Genomic DNA, 16,043 nt, shown 5'->3' on the forward strand with positions numbered 1-16,043 from the left:
TACCCTAGCAAAGCCATATCCTCAATCTCCTTTTCCCATACCTCCAATCTTGTGGCTCTTGGTTCTTGTCTTGGGGTGACTGTATGAGACTGTGTCCCCTGTTGTGTGCTTTATGCCCAGACATGGGTCCTGTAACTTTAAGCTGGGTCTGAGAGAGGGGTGGAAAGCCGGTGTGGAATTCTTTTGGTGTGGTGTTCACCCATCCTCCCCAGGCTCGCTCAGCTGTGTTGTGCAGCACAGACAGACGGAGGACATCTTGGCTTTTAGCTGGCTTCTTGTTCTTTGATAATGCAAGAAGGTTTTCCAGCACTGTGGCACCTTCTCCTGGAACTGTTTGGCTTTGTCCCGGCCCAAAACAGCAGAACATCTCCGAGGGCCCTGTGCCACGGCCGCAGGGGAGGCCCTGGGATGCCCATCCTGGCCCTGGGCTGGTGGAGCCGAGCCACACCGACAGAAAGAGCTCTGAATCCTCCAGCTTTGTCTGCAGAAGGTTTGAAGATCTAACATGATTCGTTCTTTTTCCCATGCCTGCCTGCACTCTGTGTGTTAAATAAACAGCTTTTTTCACTTTCCTCCAAAAAATTCATTGCTGTGGGTGGCAGGGAGTGCCCAAACCTGTTTTCTTTAGAGGGGATGTTTCCTCCTAACTTGTCTCCAATCCAGACATTTCTCAAACAATGTGGGGTGATTGTTGGACCCTGGATGAAGAACATTCCGCTTGAATTGGGTTTCATGGCCTATCAAGGAACTTTCCATTCAAGAAGCAAGAGCTGACTTTCAGTTTCAAGGGCAATGCAGAAAAAAGGATCCTTAACATCCACAACAGTGGATTCGTTGGGACTCATCAGATTCCTTAAATGGGGTAAAAAGGACTTGTATAAGAACTTGGTCCACTGGGTGTAAGTCTCACTGTATTTCATTGACAGCTCTGACATCTTGTACTGGCCTGTGTTCCTTAGTATGTGCTTCCTTTACCAGCAGGAGAGGAGTCCTATATTGTGACTCACATTCCCTTAGTGATCCATCTTGCAAACTTTACCAATTCATTCTTCTAACCCTCTTCTAGCTTCTAACTTCAACAAATATTTTTTCTGCCTAACCAGTCCTCCGTCAGGCTCCAACTGAATCCTTACTGGTTCCACTGCTTTTGATTTCCCTGGAGTTCCATCGGTCCACACCAACACAGTGACAGTGTTTTCCACCTCCTCCCACCAGGGATGTGCAGGAGGGAAAGATTGATCCAGCATTCCCTGCTGACATTGCCCTCTCTGAGCCTCTTCCCCCACTTTTGCCATTTCCACAATTCCTCCACCTGGAGATAGCAGTGTGTCTGAAACTCCCTGACTAAAATCCCAGGGCTTTTTGCCATGAGCTCACTGGATGGGAGCATCAGAGGATCTCCCTGAAAAATCTCTGGAGGGCACTGGAGTCCTCTCGATCCTGTGAATCCATGGAGCAAAAGAAGGAGGAAAGTTCCATCTGGGTCATTAGAAACTGTCACCAAAACTAGGATAAATGAAATCCTCAAGCACTGTCATTTTAGTATTAGTGAGTTAGGCATTATTTTATTCTGGTCAGGGCGTGTGGAGGGGATAGTTCCAGCCACACACACACACACACAGAAAATTTTTGACTTAATTGTCTGTCTTTAGCACACAAAGGGATCAATGGTAATCCATTCTAATTCACATAATTCTCTTCATTAGTTAGCATTCCAACCTCTATTTGTTAGAGCTTTCTTGCTTCTCATCCTAATTGGTCCATATTTTGGAGTCTGTTTTTTATTTTTCTCCAAGATAGGGAGTTTTCCAGCATATACTGAATTATCTTTATTAATCTCTTCTTTGTCTTCTGCTCTATGACAGAGCTCCTTGGGGGGCTATAAATTCTGCATTTTACATGTCCGCTTCTCAGCTTTGTTCACTGAAGCTGTCAAGGCTTAGTTTAGCAAAACTGAAAGTGTCCCTGATTTTCCTAATCAAGCTCTAATAATAACACCCTCTGAAAAGAAGTACAGCTAACTGCTGGCTAAGAGTAGAACTTAGAATGCTAAAGACTAATTAACACAATTTATGAAAGTTATGAAATTGCAAGCCCCTAAACTTGCTGTAGAGCTTTGGAGTAGGAAGGACTAGGGGTGAACAGCAGATAGTTTGGAAAGGGGCTGGTGGGGTGGATGGCTGCGGTTTGAAGGGAAGAACTTGGTTTGTCTTCCCCCACAGTCTTGGGGATATTGGAAGGAGAAATTATTTCACTGTGTTCTTTATGGACTGTTGAGCTGACATAAAACCTGACTTGGAGGAAAATGTCCAAAGGCTTCACCCACGGTGACTTTTTGCCCTGAACTGCTGAGGACAAAGGAGTCTGTGCCCCAACAACCCCATAGCTCAGCCAGGGGCTCATGCACAGCACCCCACTGCTTCCCTGCCAAAGGCTGATCCCAATGGATGCTCCAAACCAGGCCGTGGCTTTGCAGCAGTGGAGGAACTGGCTCAGATGTAACACAAATCTTAAACTGATCCAAAGAAAAACAAGGAGGCTGGACTCTCCTGGCAGAACTTGGAGCACTTTTTGGGAAATAAAAGGACTATAAAAGGGTTGGAGGTGGACTTTGCACAAGGGCCTGGCAATGGGAATGGCTTCACAATGAAAGAGGGGAGAGATAGGTGGGATATTGGGAAGAAATTCTTTCCTGTGAGTGTGATGATGCCTTGACAGAGTCTGTCCCATTCCTGGAAGTGTCTAGGACCAGGTGAGATGGGATCTTGCAGCAACCTGCTCTAGTGGAAAAGGTTCCTTTACCTGTCCCTGACAAGGGGTGAAATGGGATGATCTTTTAGATCCCTTCCAGCCCACGCCATTCCAAGAATCCATTAATCTATGACTTCATTGGACCCACTGACTTCATTGACCCAATGACTTCATTGGCTCCCAGGAGTGGAGTGGGGTGCGTTGCCTGGCAGCAGGAGTTGTGCTGAGTAGGGGCATCAGCAGAGCCGGCCTCAGTTCTGCCAGGGATTCAGAAGGAGAAGGAGCCTGCTGGCTACATGTGCATTCTATTCTCACTTTTGCTCATTGCTTCTCTCAACCCTTTTGTTCACCCTGTTTGTCATCCATTTTGCTCATCCCTGACACACCCAACTGAGCAGAAGCCTTGCGACACATCAGGGACAGAGAGTGTGCAGACATGGCAACATTCCTGAACACACTCAGCCTCTCCCAGATGCTGGATCTCGCCATCGGGATGCCCCAGGAGGGGACTGTTCACTTTGCAGCCATGAGAAAACTGCTGCAGGCTGTACTGGAGCACCTGGACGTGCAGTACCTGAGCAGCCAGGAGCCGTGGCCAGGACACCTGAGTGGCCCCTCACTTGCTGATGTGGCCGCTAACATGGAAAATATGAAGAAGGAGATGGAGGACTACAAGAAACAGATGTCCGAGGTACAAACTCCTCCAGGCCCCCGGGCACTTCCCCAGCACACAGCCCCTCCCCACTTCCTCAGACAGCAGTGCTTGGCTCTGCCCTCACTGCCCTGGCAGAGCCACTGGCAGGGGCTCTTTGCTCTCTGGAGGGGCTTCAGTGCTCTGGCACTGAGCCCCGCTGGGGCAGGTGGCACCGGGACTCTCCCTGCTCACCTGGCTGTGCCAAGGGCTGCCCGTGCCAGGGTGGGGCTCTTTGGGGTGTTGCTGCCCTGGCCATCACCTCTGACATCCCTGCTTCTGGGACTGTTTTACAGGTTGTTAATGATGTGATTGGTGGCATAAAGGCAGAACTTTCCCACTTCTCAGATGATATTAGGAAGATGCAGAGAGCCCAGGTTTGTGCACATCAGTGTGGTGGTGCTGGTCATGTGGCCTCCACTCCTTGTCTCTGATACCACTTTCTCCTACAGTCCTACATGACAGAGGAAATCAAGAAGATCCAGGACCTGGTGAGCTGCTGCTGGGAGCGAGTTCTGGGTCTGAGACCGCAGCCCGTGCCCTCTGCTCTGCTGGCTGGAGGCTCAGCACCCTTGGCCCTGCTCGATGCAGGGACCGTGCTGCCTGCAGAGCCCTGCCAGCCTGGCTGAGCCCGGCCCTGCCCTGTGCCCGGTGCTCCACAAACCACAGCAGGGGCCAAGGGCTTGTGGGTCCCCACTGACCCTGCCAGAGGCTCACTGCCACCACTGCTCTCTCCTAGGACATGGAGCTCCGTGAAGAGGTCGACAGGATAAAGACAACACAGATCCGCATGGAAGGAGACGTAAAGAAGCTAAAGGAGACCCCTGCCTTAGTGAGTTGTTGGGTTGTGTAGTCTTTGGGCTCTCTTGGGGAACTTCAATGTGACTCCAAGAGCAGGGTTTGGGGTCAGAGTTGGGGGCCCTGGGGCTTTCTGTGTATCTGAAGGGCCCCCATGCTGAGACAACATGATGTCTGTGCCCTGACTCTACCGTCACTGACCTTCCCAGATTAAGCAGATGGGAGAGGACCTTAACAAGCTGCGGGAGGATGCAGCCAGGTGGAGAGAAGAGAGCAGCAACGAGATCTCTCAGAAAATTGAGTAAGGGGGCAGGAGTGGATTTCATACCCTGGGGGCCTGCAAGGGAGCCCAGGGGGTCTGGCAGCATCCTGGTTTGTGGGCATGGGATGCCCAGCAGCCCTGCAGGGGTAACCCTGCCCTTGCCCCCATCTCTCTGGCCAGGGCTTTGCGGCAGGAGACAAAGTCACAGCTGCAGAAGATAGAAGAACAGGAGATGCGGTGTGCCAGGATGGAAGAGCTGGTGACTGCGACCATCAACAAAGTGAAGGAGCAGGTGAGGTCCTGGAGGAGCACTCCCATCACTCCTGGATTGGTGCAGTAGTCCTGGTGGGGATCCCAGCCATATTCCCCAACTTGCTGGGGCCACCCAGAAATGTTCATTCCATTCATCTCATCTTTGAGCCAATTAATTCTGTCTTTCCTGCAGCTTGGTGTGACAGAAGCAGAGGACCTAGAGGAGCAGGAAGAGGGCACTGGAGACTGTTGCACCTTCAACATTAGAGAGTGTGTGATGGAGCTCCTCAAGCGCTGCGAGAACCTCCAGGAGCAGGTGGAATCCCTGGAGTCTCAGCAGGTGGCCATGGGAAAGTGCAACAAAATGATGAGGAAATATGTCCAGGTAGGCAGCTGGCAGCATGGGGGACTGAGGACATCCCCTGGGGTAGACCCAAACTGCCCCAAGGGGGCCTGGACCAGTCAGCAGCATGGACAGAAATCAAAGCCTTGATGCAAACGTCCTGCTGGCACTGAGAGCTCATGGCCACTGGCTGAGCAATGTGTCTCCCCTGTGGAGCAGCCAACTTCTTTCTGCTCAGTACATGGTTTTTCCTTCCAAGGAGCTGGAGCGTGACCAGGAGCGGCTGCACTACGTGGAGGCTGCAGTTGTACAGATGAAAGGAGACTGTGAGAAGTTCAGCTTTGTTTCTGGGAACCTGCAGAAAGACTCTGAACAAAAGCAGAAAGAAATCGAGGTGTGTGGCTGAAACTCCTGTATTGTGTGATCCTCCCCAGACTTTCCTTGTGATTCCGGGCAGGGATCACCAGAATGTCTCCCTGCTGACATTTTCAGCCCTGAGCTGGTCCCAAGTGCCTTTCCTTGAGGTTTTAGGGCAAGGGGAGCGGGTTCTGTTCTCCTGGCCAGGATGCAGCTCCAACCTTACTGTGGTGTCATCATGTGTGTTCCTTTCTGTGCTGAAAGATGCTGTTCCAGTCTCTGGAGAAGCTGCAGAAGGAGAAAGCAGATCAGCAGGATATGATGGCAGTGATGGACATGGTACAGTCTAGAGGGCCCTCTGTGCCAGTCCAGGACTTCTTGGGCAGGGTGACAAATGCCCCTTGTCCCTTGGGGGCTGGGTGGCAGAACTGGTCTGGGGAGGGACAATTTCCCAAGCTCAGGGGTCCCTCACCCTTCACATGGTGGCACCAAGCTCACCAGGGTGCTGGGGCAAATGGTGCCACAGCAGCCTGAGAGGGGCATGATGGCCTGCAGGAAGCACTCCTCCCTCTGCCCCTCACACGCTGGCCCTGCCTGCCGTTCCTCATCCCTGTCCCCACTGCTCTCCTGCCCTTCCCCTCTGCTAGAAGGCGGACAAAGCTGCCTTGGGCAGCAAAGTCAATCACAGACAGCTTGAATTAAATATGGAGCGTCTGGATGAGAGGATGAAGGAGTTGCAGAGCCAGATTTCAGGCCAAGAGAAGCACTGGAACAATACACAGCAGCAGATCGGCCTTGTGGACGAGAAGAAGGTGAGGGGTTCCTCGTCCCCACCACTTTGGGACTTGGCAGCCTGAGGCAGCATCCCTCTGAGGATCCCCGTCCAGGCTTTTCCCTGGAGAGCTCCATGTCACATCCTGGAGCAGCTGGCTGAGGCTCTGCACCTGTTCACAGCTGGATCGCCTGGAGCTGAGAACTTTCCGTAACCAGATGGAGAAGACATGGAACAGGAACCTGGAGGAGCTTGAGAATAGGATGTTGCGTGAAAATGCTGCTGGGTATAAGAAGTGAGTGCCATGGACATTCTGATGGCTTTGGGGACAGCGATGGCAACTGCTCCTCCCAGGCAGGGCTGTGACATGCAGTGCCCCAGAGCTGGGCCGTGCCCTGCCCTCCTGGCTGTGCACACGGGGGCACTTTGGTGCCAGAGAGGGGCTGAAAGCGCTGCAGGGGCTGCTTGGGATGGTGGCATGGGTGCCTGTGCCCTTCACCTGGCACCAGCCAGCATCTTGGGGATGGGCAGGAACAGGCTCAAGAGCCCACGGTTCAGCCTGCAATGGCCGTGAGCCTGTGCAGTGAGCTGGCCAGCAGCTGGCTGCTGCAGGGAGCTGCTGCCTGTGTGCTGCAGGGCTGTGGGCCCAGGAGCTCAGCCAGCCCTCTTGCCTCACCCTCCTTAGGCAGCTGCCAGTGCCTTTCTCGTGCCTGTCGTGTGACCGCATGCTCAGCGTGCAGGTTCCTGGCCAGTGAGTAGCACCAGTGCCTCGGGGGCAGCGGGGCTGCCATGGGGGGAGATGGGTGCCAGCAGTGACCCGCTGTGCTGGGCACAGGGGTGACAGTGTCGGCTTGGGAGGGGCTGATGTGGGGAGCCCCCTCTGCAGCCCTGCCCATCACCAGGGCCTGTGGGGGCTCATCCCAAGGGCTGCAGGCAGCGGGGTGCCGTGGGCTACAATCCCATGGCTTTGGGGTGCTGCCTCCAACAGGAACAGGTTCTTTGTCCCCTGTCACACACCTGTGACTCCTGCCCTCCCCAGGTACCCCGAGACACTCCCGTATTTGCAGCCGATGCCCCCCAACAGGGAGCCCCCTCCCAGCCAAAGGTAAGGGCCCTGAGGACACATCCCCAGCGCCTGGGGTGCAGGGTAGCCCTGACACAGCAAGGAGGGCTCTGCACCTGGGCTGGGGCAGAGGAGCCTGGGGGGACTGGGCAGGGTAGGGGAGCAGAAGGCAGCTGTGGAGGGCCAGTGCTTGCCCCAGGGCTGGGTGCTTTTGCTTTCCTTGCCTTTCACTGCCCACCTCTCTGTCTCAACGTAGCTGAAAGCACATCTGAGGAGCTGTGTCTGTTTTCAGTCTGAGCTCAGGCTTGATGGGGAGTTGTGTGCTTCCTGTGAAAGTAGTTCCCAAAGGAAATCCCTGCAGCTGGGACAGCACACTTCCTGCCAGCTGGTGTCCTGTGCACAGGGACCTGCCATAGCCATGGCCAGCACACCGGGCCGTGGGGCCAGAGCCGGCAGATCCAGCCTGGTGGGATGGGCCTGGGCCTCCTGCAGCAGGTGGACAGGAGCTGGCAGGGACATGCCCCTGCAGGCAGCACTGCCAGTCCCCTCCCTGGCACAGCAGGGTGATGACCAGCATGCCACAGGGCTGGGCACTGAGTGTCCTCTGCCCCATCCCACAGGAAGCCACTGGTTGGTGCCAGTGTTCCCCGTGTGCCACAGAGCTCTGGGGACCATCAGAGCAGCAGCTCCATGATGCCAAACATCAAGGCTTCCCCACAGAGAAGTGGTCTGCCACAGGCCTTCGTGACAACCCAGAGAAAGGTAGATATGATGAAGGTGGGGACACAGAATGATGACTGAGGCCTGATGGCATTGCTGACTGTGCAGGGGGAATCTGTGCCTTCAGTCCCCAGGTAGACCTGGGTTGGGAGGATTATTGGGGGATGCTGGATTGGGCCCTGCATTGCAGCCAACTGCCCTCTCTTTCTCAGCCCAGTGCGACCCTGCTGCAGCATGGTGAGGGACATGTCTCGAGGGGCCGTAATGACCACCTTCCTGTGCTGATCAGGAAACAGGATGTGTCAGGTATGGCCCTGTTAGGGCATGGGGGTTAACGAGGACAGGGCGCTGATTGTCTGCTAGGTAAAGGCAGGAGGATGAGTAGGGCTGTGTGTACAGGTCTGGGAAGGCTGAGATGGGCATGTGGGTTCTAGACTGCTTTGGAAGGGGCAGAAGCGGAATGGAGGAGGACTGGCTCATGGGGCAACTGAGCTTGGATCTCTGACGGTCTGTCACTAGGCAGGTGACACTCATGCTGGCCCGTGCTGGGCCAGCAGAGTTGCTCCAGCCAGTGGCTGCCCCTGGGAAGGTGGGGCTCACCCTCGCTTCCCCCCCAGGCCCTGCCGCCTCTCGACAGCCCCGACCAGTCACATCTCCCAGGCTCGTCCCCTGGGCAGAAGAGCACCTCCAGCCTGTCCCACCCTGCCAGACACCAACGGACCCTGGCCAGCTGGAGATCACTCCGCGCCCAGTGCTCGACCTGGGACATCTTGTACGCTGCGACAAGCGCCTGTGACAACGTCATCAGAAAATTGACTTTTTCCTTTCTATAGTTATTTAGTTATATATAGTAATTGCGTTAATAAAAACTGTTGAAATTAGAGACAGAGCCTTGTCTCACAGCCTGTCTCTCCCCGGGCTCCCTGGTGCTCCTTCAGCTCCTTTCCCCCTGCTCTGGCTCTGCCCCCGGGCTGAGCAGATCGAGCCCCGGGCCAGGCCCTGAGGCCGCTGCTGCTCCCGCGGCGCCTGCGGGGCAGCCCTGAGGCTCGGGGCCGGCTGTGGGAGCAGGAGCCGCGCTGCAGAGCCCGCGGCCCTCACGGGCTGCGAAGGCACGGCCACATGGCCGTGGGGCCCGGCTGGCACTGCCGGCGCTGCTGCTCTCGGCTGCCGCCTGCAATCCTCACAGGCAGCCCTGACGCCGCCTCAGGAGCCGCTCGGAGCCGTGCCCGAGGGCTGGCCCCGGCCCCCAAGGGCACTTGTCCCTTCATCTCTGCACTGCCACATTTCGAGCTCATTTGTCAGCTTCCTCCTGCCCTTCCTTTCTGCGGGGCAGCGTTAGGGGCCGGCCCAGCGGCTTTCCTCCCGCACAGGCGGCAGCCCCTCGCCCACAGCTCCCTGGCGGCAGCCAGAGCTGCTTTCCAGCCGGGCAGCCCCGCCGTGTCCCGCAGCCCGGGCCGGCTCCTGCCCGCTGCCGGCGAGCCCCGGCGGCTGGGCCCGGCCATGCCGGGCAAGAGCAGCTCCCTGGCCGGGGGAACACGGGGGGACATGGGGGGACACAGGGCAACACACGGGGAACACACGGCGGGCACCGCTTCCCCGTGTCCCCATTGCCGCAGAGCAGCGCCGTGTGCAGGGCTGGCATGGACCCGGGCACAGAGGAATGTCTGTGCTCTCACAAGACAAAGGACACTGCAGGGATGCTTCTCACAGTGGTGTGTGGCAATAAAACCTCCCTGAAAGTGTAGCAAATTTTGCAAAATTAGCATTTAATGGAACAGTCAGTGCTACCTTGAGAGCTCCGTAGCAAATCAAGGCAGCCCAAGGTAATTACAGGGCTCTGTGGGCACCTAAAGTAGAATGCATAGTAAATGGCCGGTATTGAAAGGAAGAACTTGTTTTGTCTTCCCCAACAGTCTTGGGGACATTGGAAGGAGAAATTATTTCATTGTCTCCTTTATGGACTGATAAGCTGACATAAAACCTGACTTGGAGGAAATTGTACAGAGGCTTCCCCCACAGAGACTTTTTGCCCTGAACTGCTGAGGACAAAGGAGTCTGTGCCCCAACAACGCCATAGCTCAGCCAGGGGCTCATGCACAGCACCCCACTGCTTCCCTGCCAAAGGCTGATCCCAATGGATGCTCCAAACCAGGCCTTGGGTTTGCTGTGCCAAACCACCAAGTAGCCATGTCTCAAACCCTGGGGAAAGCAGCAGGTTGGTGATTCTCTCCCAGGGACTGAGCTCTTGTGGGGCTGCTGGCCCCACCTGCAGCCTCTGCCCAGGAGCTGCTTGGGGGATCCCTCTCTTGGTGAGGAAACAAACACAAAGGTACCCTTGGCCTTCATCTGGGCCTTTGTGGTTGTTGCAGGGCCCTGCCCGTGGTGACTCACACTGACAGTTCACTGCACAGCAAAGCCAGGCTTGCTGCCCGCTCCACAATGCAAGAAGAAACTGAGAACATGAAATGCCACAGAACAGCACTCTGACACAGCAGCTGGACAAGTGGTTTAGCTCTAACTCAAGTCTTAAACGGATTAAAAGAAAAGTAGTGAGGCCTCTCCTGTCCTGTGAGACTTTTAAGCACCTTTCAGTCATGAAAGGGCTCCAAATGGGCTGGAGAGGGACTTGGCACAGGGGCCTTGAATGACAGGACAAGAGGCAATGGCTTCACACTGTGAGACAGCAGGGTTAGACTGGGTATTGGGAAGAAAGTCTTCCTGAGAGGGTTGTGATGCCTTGGCACAGGTTGCCCAAAGAAATTGTGTCAGCCCATTCCTGGAAGTGTCCGGGGCCGGGCTGGATGGGACTTGGAGCAACCTGGTCTAGTGGAAGGTGTTCCTGCCTATGGCAGGGGATTGGAATGAGAGGATCTCTGAGGTCCCTTCCAGCCCAAGCCATTCCATGACTCCATGAGTCTGTGACCCAATGTCTGGCAGGGATGACGTGTGCTGCCTAGCAACAGGAATTGTGATGAAAAGGGGCAGGAGCAGAGCAGGCTCCAGTCCTTTGTTGGACAAGCGATGAGGAAGGAGCCTGCTGGCTACTCGTCATTTTTATCATTGCTTTTGTCAGCCCTTTCATTATACTTTTTATTATCCCTGACAGACCCAACTGGGCAGAAGGCTTGTGACACATCAGGGACAGAGAGTGTGGAGATATGGAACCATTCCTGGACACACTCAGCCTCTCCCAGATGCTTGATGTTGCCATTGGGATGCCCCAGGAGGGGACTGTTCACTTTGCAGCCATGAGAAAACTGCTGCAGGCCGTGCTGCAGCACCTGGACGTGCAGTACCTGAGCAGCCAGGAGCCGTGGCCAGGCCAGCTCAGTGGCCCCTCACTTGCTGATGTGGTTGCTGAAGTCAGAGAAGTTAAGAGTGAGATGGAGGAGTGCAAGAAACAGATGTCCAAGGTAGAGGCTCTCCCCAGCCCCCGGGCACTCCCCCAGCACACAGCCCCTCCCCACTTCCTCAGACAGCAGTGCTTGGCTCTGCCCTCACTGCCCTGGCAGAGCCGCTGGCAGGGGCTCTTTGCTCTCTGGAGGGGCTTCAGTGCTCTGGCACTGAGCCCCGCTGGGGCAGGTGGCACCGGGACTCTCCCTGCTCACCTGGCTGTGCCAAGGGCTGCCCGTGCCAGGGTGGGGCTCTTTGGGGTGTTGTGCCAAAAGACTCAACCACCAGAAGGCCCAGGTCTGTGCAGACCACTGTGGTGGTGAAGTTGTTTCCCTCCTGGCACTTTTCAAGGAGTTGCCTCTCTTACAGTTCCAGAGGGCAGAGAAGAGGAAGAAGGCCGAGGAGGCGGCGGATGAGGTGAACTGCTGCTGGGAGCAGGTTTTGGGTCTGAGACAGCAGCCCATACCCTCTGCTCTGCTGGCTGGATGCATGGAGTGTGCTGCCTGCCCCCACCACCCTGCCAGTCCCCACAGGCCCTCCCCAGAGACTGACTCCCACCACCCCTCTCTACTAGGACACGGCTTCCTCCGTGGATGTCCTTGAGGAGATTGACATCATAAAGACAACACAGAACCAAAATGCACAGAAGATTAAGGAGCTGGCTGCCGCAGTAAGCTATGGGGTGACATCAGCTTTGGGCTCTCATGGGGAACTTCAGTGAGGCTCCCTGAGGTTTGGAGTGAGGGGCTGGGGAAAGGGTGGTGGCCCTGGGGCTTTCTGTGCAGCTGAAGAGCCTCCATGCTGAGACAACATGCCTGTGTGCCCTGACTCTGCCGTCACTGGCCTTCCCAGATGAAGAAGATGGAGGAGGACATGAAAAAGCTGAGGCAGGATATAGCCAATTGGAAAGAAGAGAGCAGCAACGAAATCTCTCAGCAACTCGCGTAAGGGGACAGGAGGGGGTTTCATACCCCAGGGAGCTGCAAGGGAGCCCAGGGGGTCTGGCAGCATCCTGGTTTGTGGGCATGGGATGCCCAGCAGCCCTGCAGGGGTAACCCTGCCCTTGCCCCCATCTCTCTGGCCAGGGCTTTGCTGGAGGAGACAAGGCGTGAGCTGCAGAAGATGGAAGAGGAGCAGGAGATGAGGAAGGCCATGCTGGAGCAGCTGGTGGCTGAGACAGCCAACAAGGTGAACGAGCAGATGAGGTCCTGGGGAAGCACTCCCACCACTCCTGGCTTGGTGCAGTAGTCCTGGTGGGGTTCCCAGCCATTTTCCCCAACTGGCTGGGGCCACTGAGGCCCACAGCACGCAGGACTGATGGTTCCATTCATCCCATCTCTGGAGCCAATTCTCTCTGCCCTTCCTGCAGCTGGCTGAGATAGAGGAGATGGTGGAGAGTGTGCAGGAGGAGGCGGAGAGGGTAAAGGCAGAGTGCTCCAACTGCACCTTCGACCTCAACGAGCATTTGGGGGAGCTCCTCAAGCGCTGTGAGAAACTCGAGGAGCAGATGGAATCCCTGGAGTCTCGGCAGATGGCTGTGGGCAAGTTTGAGAAGATGATGAGGAACTGGGGCCAGGTAGGCAGCAGGCAGCATGGGAGACTGAGGACATCCCTTGGGGTAGACCCAAACTGCCCCATGGACAGAAATTAAAGCCTTGATGCAAAAGTCCTGCTGGCACTGAGAGCTCATGGCCACTGGCTGAGTAATGCGGGTTTACCCCTGTGGAGCAGCCAGACCCTCTTTGGTCAGCAACAAATGCTTTTCCTCCTTGGAGCAGGACCCAGGGCAGATACAGCCCAATGATGCAATAGTTGAACAGCTGCAAAGGGACTATGAGAAGCTCAGCATTGTTTCTGGGAACCTGCAGGAGGACTCTGAACAAAAGCAGAAAGAAATCGAGGTGTGTGGCTGAAACCCATTTGAGGCCAGAGTATTCCACCAGGCAGACACCAGGCAGGAATCCCAAGGAATCTCCTGCCAGCCTTTTCAGCCCTGTGCTGGTCCCAAGTGCCTTTCCTTGAGGTTTTTGGGCAGGGGGAGCGGGTTCTGTTCTCCTGGCCAGGATGCAGCTCCAACCTTACTGTGGTGTCATCATGTGTGTTGCTTTCTGTGCTGAAAGATGCTGTTCCAGTCTCTGGAGAAGCTGCAGAAGGAGAAAGCAGATCAGCAAGACATGATGGCTGCAATGGACATGGTACAGTCTAGAGGGGCCTCTGTGCCAGCCCAGGACTTCTTGGGCAGGGTGCCAAATGCCCCTTGTCCCTTGGGGGCTGGGTGGCAGAACTGGTCTGGGGAGGGACAATTTCCTGAGCTCCGGGGTCCCTCACCCTTCACATGGTGGCACCAAGCTCACCAGGGTGCTGGGGCAAATGGGGCCACAGCAGCCTGAAAGGGGCATGATGGCCTGCAGGAAGCACTCCTCCCTCTGCCCCTCACACGCTGGCCCTGCCTGCCGTTCCTCATCCCTGTCCCCACCGCTCTCCTGCCCTTCCCCTCTGCTAGAAGGCGGACAAAGCTGCCTTGGGCAGCAAAGTCAATCGCAGCCAGTTTGAGGCAAATATGGAGCGTCTGGATGAGAGGATGAAGGAGTTGCAGAGCCAGATTTCAGGCCAAGAGAAGCACTGGAACAATACACAGCAGCAGCTCAGCGTTGTGGAGGAGGAGAAGGTGAGGGGTTCCTCATCCCCACCACTTTGGGACTTGGCAGCCTGAGGCAGCATCCCTCTGAGGATCCCCGTCCAGGCTTTTCCCTGGAGAGCTCCATGTCACATCCTGGAGCAGCTGGCTGAGGCTCTGCACCTGTTCACAGCTGGATCGGCTGGAGCTGAAGACTTTCCGTAACCAAATGGTGGACACCTGGAAGAGAAGCATAGACGAGCTCAGGAATGAGATGAAGGAGGGTGACAGTGGTGCTGGGCTGAAGAAGTGAGTGCCATGGACATTCTGATGGCTTCGGGGACAGCGATGGCAACTGCTCCTCCCAGGCAGGGCTGTGACACGCAGTGCCCCAGAGCTGGGCCGTGCCCTGCCCTCCTGGCTGTGCACACGGGGGCACTTTGGTGCCAGAGAGGGGCTGAAAGCGCTGCAGGGGCTGCTTGGGATGGTGGCATGGGTGCCTGTGCCCTTCACCTGGCACCAGCCAGCACCTTGGGGATGGGCAGGAACAGGCTCAAGAGCCCACGGTTCAGCCTGCAATGGCCGTGAGCCTGTGCAGTGAGCTGGCCAGCAGCTGGCTGCTGCAGGGAGCTGCTGCCTGTGTGCTGCAGGGCTGTGGGCCCAGGAGCTCAGCCAGCCCTCTTGCCTCACCCTCCTTAGGCAGCTGCCAGTGCCTTTCTCGTGCCTGTCGTGTGACCGCATGCTCAGCGTGCAGGTTCCTGGCCAGTGAGTAGCACCAGTGCCTCGGGGGCAGCGGGGCTGCCATGGGGGAGATGGGTGCCAGCAGTGACCCGCTGTGCTGGGCACAGGGGTGACAGTGTCGGCTTGGGAGGGGCTGATGTGGGGAGCCCCCTCTGCAGCCCTGCCCATCACCAGGGCCTGTGGGGGCTCATCCCAAGGGCTGCAGGCAGCGGGATGCCATGGGCTATAATCCCATGGCTTTGGGGTGCTGCCTCCAACAGGAACAGGTTCTTTGTCCCCTGTCACACACCTGTGACTCCTGCCCTCCCCAGGTACCGCAAGACACTCCCGTATTTGCAGCCAATGCCACCTAACAGGGAGCCACCACCCAGCCAAAGGTAAGGGCCCTGAGGACACATCCCCAGCGCCTGGGGTGCAGGGTAGCCCTGACACAGCAAGGAGGGCTTTTCCCTGTGTGCGAGGGGCTATTGCTTTCTGCTTGGGGCTCCTGCAGCAGGTGACAGGAGCTGGCAGGGACGTGCCTCTGCAGGCAGCACTGCCAGTCCCCTCCCTGGCACAGCAGGGTGATGCCCTGCATGCCACAGGGATGGGCACTGAGTGTCCTCTGCCCCATCCCACAGGAGGCCACTGGTCCGTGGCGGTGGCTCTTATGTGCCACAGAACTCTGGGAACTATCAGAGCAGCACTTGCAAATTGCCACCAATTCATGATTCTTTCCGGAACAAGTCATATCTGCAGGGACTTGTGACCCTCCCCAACAAGGTAGGGTGATGAAGGTGGGGACGTGGCATGTGCAGTGGGGGCTGGCAGGGCGATGCTGCGGATCCGGGGTGAATTTGTGCCTTCAGTTTCCTTGGGGAGAGCTGGTTTGGGAGGGTTGCTAGGGAATGCTGGAGTGGGCCCTGCATTTCACCCTGCTGCTCTTTCCTTCCCAGCCCAGAGTGGCCCAGCTGCTGGGCAGGGGTGGACACATCCCGAGGGACCAGCTTCCCATAGTGATCAGGACTCTGGATGAGCCAGGTGTGGCCCTGTCAGGGCAGGGGGATCAGGGGCAGATGAGCCTGCTTGTCTGCTGGGTCTGCACCTGCTCCCTGGGGGTCTCTGGCCAAGCAGGTGACCCTCCTGCTGCCCCGTGCTGAGCTGGCTGAGCTGACCCAGGCGGGGCAGCCCCGGGGACTGGGGGCTCACCCTTGTCCCTGTCTCACCCCCAGTCCCGGCCACCTCACGGGATCACCGGCCAGGCACAGTGTCCCAACAAGGCACCAGGGCTCCTCCAACCACTC

At 56.6% G+C, this 16,043-nt stretch overlaps 1 long non-coding RNA gene across 1 annotated transcript; it reads left to right on the forward strand.

Moving 5' to 3' along the window:
• Positions 1–15,098: 15,098 nt before the first annotated feature.
• Positions 15,099–15,756, forward strand: LOC134427864 (uncharacterized). The gene is made up of 3 exons (XR_010030250.1): positions 15,099–15,137; positions 15,381–15,522; positions 15,696–15,756. It is a non-coding gene; the product is annotated as an uncharacterized LOC134427864 (long non-coding RNA).
• Positions 15,757–16,043: the final 287 nt, after the last annotated feature.

The sequence above is a fragment of the Melospiza melodia genome, chromosome 21, assembly GCF_035770615.1.
Source record: "Melospiza melodia melodia isolate bMelMel2 chromosome 21, bMelMel2.pri, whole genome shotgun sequence".
Lineage (NCBI taxonomy): Eukaryota > Metazoa > Chordata > Aves > Passeriformes > Passerellidae > Melospiza > Melospiza melodia.